This window comes from Sciurus carolinensis, chromosome 3, assembly GCF_902686445.1.
Source record: "Sciurus carolinensis chromosome 3, mSciCar1.2, whole genome shotgun sequence".
Taxonomy (NCBI): Eukaryota; Metazoa; Chordata; class Mammalia; order Rodentia; family Sciuridae; genus Sciurus; species Sciurus carolinensis.
This window is the reverse complement of record NC_062215.1, coordinates 134209167-134217278: the sequence shown is the minus strand read 5'-3', so window position 1 is coordinate 134217278 and position 8112 is coordinate 134209167.

The window sequence follows — 8112 nt, the reverse complement described above, 5'->3', positions numbered from 1 at the left end:
TTTTTTCATGCTTAATTTTATTTATATGGGTCTTCTCTCTTTTTTTCCTATTCAGTATGGTCAAAGGTTCAATTGTTTACCTTTTCTAAAAATTCTCTTTTATTGATTTTGCATTGTTCTCTAGTCTCTATTTTATTTATACTCTGATCTTTAACATATATATGTATATATTGTTTTTCATTCTACTAATTTGAGGTTTGTTTTGCTGTCGTTTTTCTAGGTCCTTAAGATGCATCATTGAGTTGTTTATTTGAAATCCTTCTGTTTTTTTCATGTAGGCATTTATTCATATAAGCTTCCCTATTGATAATGTTTTGATGTATCCCTTAGGTTTTGAAATGTTGTGTTTCCAGTTTTATTTGTTTTAACACATATTTTTATTTATGCATTCATTTCAATAACCCATTACTCATTCAGTAGCATGTTGTTAAGTGTCCATGAATTTTTGTGGTTTCTGAAGTTTCTTTCACTATTTCTAGTTTTATTCTATTGTTATCAGGAGGATAAATGATAAAATTTCAGTTTTTAAAAAATTTGTCCCAACTTTTTTTGTGCCTAATATGTGGTCTATTCTATAGAACGTTCCTTGATCTGAAGAAAAGAATGTGTAAATGGAGAAAAGATAACCTCTTCAACAAACAGTGCTGGGAAAACTGGAAATCCATATGTACTAGAATGAAATGGAACCACTGTCTCTCACACTGCACAAAACTCAACTCAAAGTGGACATACACATTAGACCAGAGACCCTGCACCTACTAGAAGAAAAAGTAGGCCCAACTCTCTATTACATCAGCTTAGGAATTGAATTCCTCAGTAAAACTCCTAAAGGGCAATAAGTAAAAATCAAGAATCAAAAACTGGGATAGTATCAAACTAAAAATCTTCTTTGCAGAAAAGGAAAAAGATCAAGAATATGAACAGAAAGCCTACAGAATGGGAGAAAATGTTTACCATCTATACCTCAGATAGAGTAATAATCTGCAGGATGTACAAATAACTCAAAACCCTTGACACACACACAAAAAAAAACAAATAACCCAATCAATAAAAGAAAAAAATGAATGGTCAAAAAATATATCAAAAAAATGTTCAACATCTCTAACAATTAGAGAAATGCAAATTAAAGCTACACTGGGATTCAATCTCACTCCAGTCAGAATGGCAATTATCAAGAATACAAAACACAAAAAAATGTTGGCTAGGATGTGGGGGAAAAGGTACACTCATACATTGCTGGTGGGACTGAAAATTGGTGCAAACCCTCTGGAAAGTAGTGTGGAGATTCCTCAGAAAACCTGGAATGGAATCACCATTTGACTCAGCTATCCCACTTCTCAGCTTATACCCAGAGGACCTTAAATTAGCATACTACAGTGATGCTGCCACATCAATGTTTATAGTAGCTCAATTCACATTCACATTTTTTCATTTTTTTTGACCATTTATTTTTTCCCTTTTATTGATTGGGTTATTTGTTTTTTGGTGTTAAGTTTTTTGAGTCCTTTGTATATCCTGGAATGGAACCAGCCTAGGTGCCCTTCAACAGATGAATGAATAAAAAAGTTGTTTTATATATATATATATATATGTATATATCACAACTTTATATATATATATATATCACAACTTTATATATATATATCACAACTTTTTTGTGTTTTATATATATATATATATAAAACACAAGCACAATGGCATATTACTCATAAAGAAGAATGAAATAATGGCATTTGCCAGTAAATGGATGGAATTGGAGGATATCATGCTAAGTGAAATAAGGCAGTCCAAAAATCAAAGACTGAATGTTCTTTCTGACATGTGAATGCTAATCCACAACAAGGGAGAGTAGAGAGGGCAAGAAGAGAAGTTCATTGGATTAGACAAAGAAGAATGAAGGGAAGGGAGGGGGAATGGGAATAGGAAAGACAGCGGAATGAATTGGACATAAGTCTCCTCTCCTTATATATGAATACATGACCATTGTAACTCCACATCACATATAACCACAAGAATGAGATCCTAATTTGAGTAAGTTATACTCCATGTATGTATATATCAAAATACACATCATTGCCATGTATACCTAAAAAGAACAAATAAGAAATAATGTATATTCTGCAACTGTTGGATGAAATGTTCTGTAAGTTGTTGCCTAAGTCCATTTACTCTATTGTATAATTGAAAACTGATGCTTCCTTTAAAGTTTTCTTTTTATTATTCTGGATAATGTGTACACTGATGAAAGTAGGTTGTTGAACTCTTCCACTTTTTTACATTGGATATTATTGCTCCTTTTAGATCTAATACTATCTGATTTACAAGTTGTGTAACTCAGCAATGGGTACATATACATTTACAATAATTGTATCTTTTTCTTGATTAGAGATCATTACATAGTGAAATTTATTTATCTCTTTTTATAGTTTTTGTTTTTGAGTCTTTGATAGAAATGTAGCTGTTTTTGCTCACTTTTGGTTTATGTTTGTGTGGAATATCTTTTTCTGTATTTTCACTTTTAGTCTGTGTGTGTCTTTACTGGTGAATGAATTTCTCATAGACAGCATAATATTGGGTCTTGTTTTTGTATCCATACAACCAGTCTGTTTCTCTTAATTGTGGAATTTAATCCATTTATATTCAAGATTATTATAGATATACAAAGACTTGATTCTGTCATTTTGCTAAATTTTGTTTGTTTTGGATATCATTTGTTTGATTCTTCCTTTTTTTGGGGGGGGAGGGGCTGGTCACTTATTGTACCAATAAGTTTTGATTGTTATTTATTTCTCTATTGTGTGTTTACTTAACCAGTGAATTTCATACTTTCATATGTTATTGTGAGAGTACATAACTTTCTTTTCCTTCTTGATATAGGATTCCCTTAAGCATCTTTTGTAATGTCAGTCTGGTGGTGATGAATTTCCATGGGTTTGTTTTTCTTGAAAAGGTTTTATTTTTTCTTTATTGCTGAAGAATAGCTTTGCTGGATATAATATTCTTGGTTGACATTAATTTTCTTTGAAACATGAAATATGTTATTTCAATCCCTTCTGACCTATAAGGTTTCAGGTCAGAAATATGCTGTTAGTCTAATGTGGGTATCCTTAAAAGATGTCTTGGTACTTTACACTTGCAGATTTTGATATCACAGGAGAGTACATGATCAATTGTAAGTGAATGGCATGCCTAATAAAATCAGAAGAGGTGAGGGTAAACTGAACCATAGAGAATGACTGGATTTTTTTCATCAGAAAGGACTTTTTTTTTAAGTCTGGTATTGTTTAATATAATTTTTGGTGTATTATGTGCCAATGGAATAATTTGAAAGAATTATTGCATCTTTTCATTCAATCTATTGCAAATATATAAAAAATATAGTATACCTATAAAATAACCACAGGGTCTAAGTCATTTATTACTTAACTAATATAGTATATAGACTTTCTAAAATCTGGAATGTGCTAAGATTAATTTAAAAGACATGAAACCCATTTTATATGAAAATTAAGGAAAGAAGAATTGACTATAGAAATTGACTTTAATCAGCAGGTTAAACAAAGTTTATAAAATATGTTAGCCTGGGTAAAATTTAAAACATTTATTCTTGCTGCCACATTATCTACAGATGAAGAAAATCATTATCATTTTTGAAGATAATTATTTTGTGTTCTGACTTATTTTATGCACTCATTTTATCTCCTAATCTGTCTTTAGATATATATTTTAAAATTCCTGCTTGTGTTGATAAAAATACTATGTTACTATATAAATTTTTCAATTTGAAAACCTTTTAGTAAATAGAGTCCTTCATTGTTGTTACTTATGTTTGTTTAGGCTCTATTTGAACACTAAAAATTTAAGGTTTCACTAATCTGAACCATGTGAAAAGATGGGACAGCCAGGATGAATTTAAGAGAGCCAGATATGTGGGGATAATTTCTTTAACAAACACAATACCTTACAGATACAGAACATTGGTTTTCCAGTCCCTCTTACATGAGCCATATATCCTCTTTTAAAATAACTTAGTTGTCTAAACATTATTGGAATTGTGGAAATGAAAGAGACTACTAGGATAGTTAGACTAATGAACTAATAATGTCTTTAGCAGATACAGAAGGAATGCCCTGAGTTCATTTAATATTTGTTTAGTAATGAAAGTTAAATGCCCGTCAAAAAGGAAAAAAACTTTATATAAGGTCTCTCCTTTCATCACTGACTGATATGTGTAATATTTTGGATATTAGAGTTTTAATCAAACACAGGTAAGTTTTATATAATGCTACAAGAATTTGGTGTCTTGCATGTAGGCGTGGGTACTTAACATACTAGACCTCCTACAAATAATTTATTAAAATATTTTAAAGGAGAGATGGCACATGCCTATACTCCCAGTGGCTTGGAATGAGTTCAAAACCAGTCTCAGAAACTAAATAAGGCCCTAAGCAATTTAGGGAGAACCTGTCCCTAAATAAAATATTTAAAAAAGGGTTGGGATGTGACTTAATGGTTGAACACCCCTGGGTTCAATACTTGTTACCTCCCCCCAAAATTAAGGAAAAAATAAATAAATAAAACACTACTAGGAACTCTTGAAGCTTAAAAAATTTGGGGACTTTTTTAGGGATAGGGGATGCAACACTTGGAAGAGTTAATTAGTGTGAAGTGATTCCCATGCTTTTGTGACTTTTTCCTGTGAGAAGCCATAGTTGCAAAAGTGACGGCATCTGATTCCAGAAGTCTAGCAGAAAAAAGTATGAGACAGCAAGAGAAGGAGCTTCAGGAAACTAGAGTTGCTAAAAAGTATGGAAGATTACCCAGAAAGGAGACAGCCAGAGAGAATTCTTAAATTCATTCACAAACTCCTTCCCAATCACTGAATGATTCCTGAATTGTACAGATGAGGGTCTAATTGAAAGCAGCCTGTAAGTAAAGCCTAAGGAGCTGAGAGGAGATCTGAACTGCCACTCAGGATAGGTGTTAAGATCAGCAATGTAAATTCAACAAGTTGATTTCTTGCTAAAACAAAACCCTCAGCATTCTTTGAAACAATATAACAGAATCTAGACTATCCAACATTCTATTCACCATGTTCAGGACAAAATCTAATTCTTTAACAGTCAGCAAAGTACAGATGGTAATTATTAATTAGATCAGATGCTGGCATTATCAGACTGAGAAATTAAATAGCAATTTTGGCTATGCTCGCAGAAGTGAAAAAATGTGCTTATAATCAGTGCAAATATAGGAAATGTCAGTAGTGGAATGGCATACATGAAATAAAATCCAGTGGAAATATTAGATCTGAAAATAGAAATGAAGAGCTCCAAATTCTGTGTATAACTTCTGTAAAAATCTGTAGCTCACTCCAAAACCACGCATACCTGTAGCCAACTTATGCACACTTATAGCAGCTCACATCAGCATCACCACTTTTCAGGGAAATTCAAATGAAAACAATAACAAGATACTATTACACATCTATCAGAATGTCTACAGTGAAAATGACTGCCAACACCAGATATTTACAGGAATGTGAACTAACCAGATCTGTCATATACAGGTTTAATATAAAATGGTAACACCACTTTAGAAAGCAATCTGAAGTTCCCCCTCTTTGTAGGTAAAAATAAACTGCACTATGGCTCAAACTTTCCCTCCTAGGTATTTTTTCAAGAGAAAAGATCACTAATGTTCACAAAAGGAAGGGTAAATGAATACTCATAGCAGGCTTATTTCATTATAGCCAAAAATGAAAACAATTCTCCTTCAATAGAGCTGCTAAACAAATAATAATGTATATAGTGAAATGCTATGCACGAATGAAAAGGAACAAAATAATGATGTGTAAAACAGCATGGATAAATCTTGATAATTTTTTGTTGTATGATATAAACCTTCCCTAGAATACCATTGAATTATTTCATTTATATGATTTTGTAGAACAAATAAAACTAATTTTTATGGAAAAAAAATCATGATGATTGCCTTTGAAAAGATTTGTAATGATTGGGTGGGAAAGGAAATTAAGGAAATATCTGAGGCTATGGTAATGTTCTTTATCTTGGTAAGGAGCATAAGAATATGAATACATCAAAAGTTAACTAATGCAAGGATGTGGGGAAAAAGGTATAGTACACATTGTTGGTGAGACTGCAAATTAGTCTAATCATTTTGGGAAGTGATATGGAAATCCCTTCACAGACTAGGTATGGAACCATCGTATGACCTAGCAATCTTACGCCTTGGTATTGATCCAAATGAACTAAATTCAGCATGCTGTAGTGATACATGCGTATCAATGTTTATAGCAGTGTAAGTCACAATAATCAAGTTATGGAACCAGAGTAGGTGTCCCTCAATAGACAGATAAGGCGAACGTGGTATACATACACAAGGGTGGTTTACTCAGTCATAAAGAACAAAATGATGTCATTTACTGGTTAATGAATGGAACTGGAGAACACCTTGTTAGGTGAAATAGGCCAGACTCAGAAAGTCAAGGGTTGAATGTATTCTCCTATCTGTGGAAGCTAGAGAGAGAGAGAGGAAGAAAAAGGAATATAAAAGGGGATCTCACGAAAATAGAAAGGAAACCAAAAGAATCGGGGAACATAATCAACAGGAAAGATACATGAGAGGGAATGGGGAAACATTGGGGAACAATCTACCAAATTATTGTATGTCTATTTGTGAACACAGCACAGTGAATCCTGCATATATATATAAAATTATGAAGCACTAATTGAAATAATAATTACACAAAGGAGATCAGTAGAGAAGAGCAAGCAGATCAAGGTGAGAGTGGAGAGAAGGAAAAGAGAAGGTAATGGGGAATGTGATTAATCAAATTATGTGCATTAATGAATATGGCAAGTGAATCCCACTATTAGGTATAATTACAATGTACTAATACAAATTGAAAAATTACCAAAGATAAATATTAAAAATGTAAAATATTCAGCCAATGTACACTTAAGATTTGTACATTTATTGTATATGAGTATTATACAGAGAAAATACTGTCTTTACTTCAGCATGGAGAGGTTATATACTGATATTTGTGTTTACTTTAAAAGTCTTCTAGAAAAAGATGAACTGAATTAATAGAAAAAACTAGTTAAAATAAAGAGCTATGCTTGAACAGCCAATTGGTATAAATTATAGACAAGAAAAGCTATAAACATTTGGTTTATTTTTGTTTAATGAAGTTTATTGTGTTAGCTTCCAAAAGGTAAAGTAGGTATTCAGATTGATGGGGAATAATAAATAACATCTAAATAATGATAAAACAGTAAACATTTTGAATGATTTACTAAATCATATCATGAACATTTTCTCTTATCCTAGCAGAACTTTAAAATACTAGAAATATCTATGTAGAAAGCAAATTATGGTTTTATTTATTTTCATGATGTCATATACTGACAGATTGGGAAAATGTAGATCAAAGATTTTACAGTTTAAATCTGTGAGGGAGAGTTCTCATGGACAAACTGTGACTATCTAGAGGGAAAAAGGACCCAAAATATATGATTCTTATTTCCTCTCAAGTTGAGATTTCTTAAAGAAGGAGAATGTTTTAGGACAATCAGTTATACAAATGACTTCAGGTAGAAGAGGGGCCCTTGGGCAAATGTTCAAAGATTTTGCTACACAAACTAATTCTATGTGGCATCAGTTGTCTTGTGTGCTTGGGAAAGCACAATTGAGAGATAAAAAGACATTCTATTATGTTTATACCAAGGAACCCAAAAAAGAAGGTGTTAAGGAATCTTTTGACCAGAGGCAGCATATACCAGTTACATCCCTAATTTCCAAGGTCTCCTTTCTTCTTTGCTACTGGCACTTTTTTTTTTTGAGAGAAGCAAGGTGTCCATTTGTATTCACCTCATTATACTCACTTGCACCAAGTGTGACCATGTATAGTATTTCTGGACAAAGATAGTAAAGGGAAAGTCCAGGCGGGTAGGAGAGTTTTTTAGAAAGCATGTCTAACATTTGCATCATTCTTCTGTTTTTCTTTCTCCCGAGATGCAGATGTCAGGCTAAAGTCACCAAAGCTTTCTTGGATCATGAGGAAAAATGTTACTGAAGCCTACTAAAAAA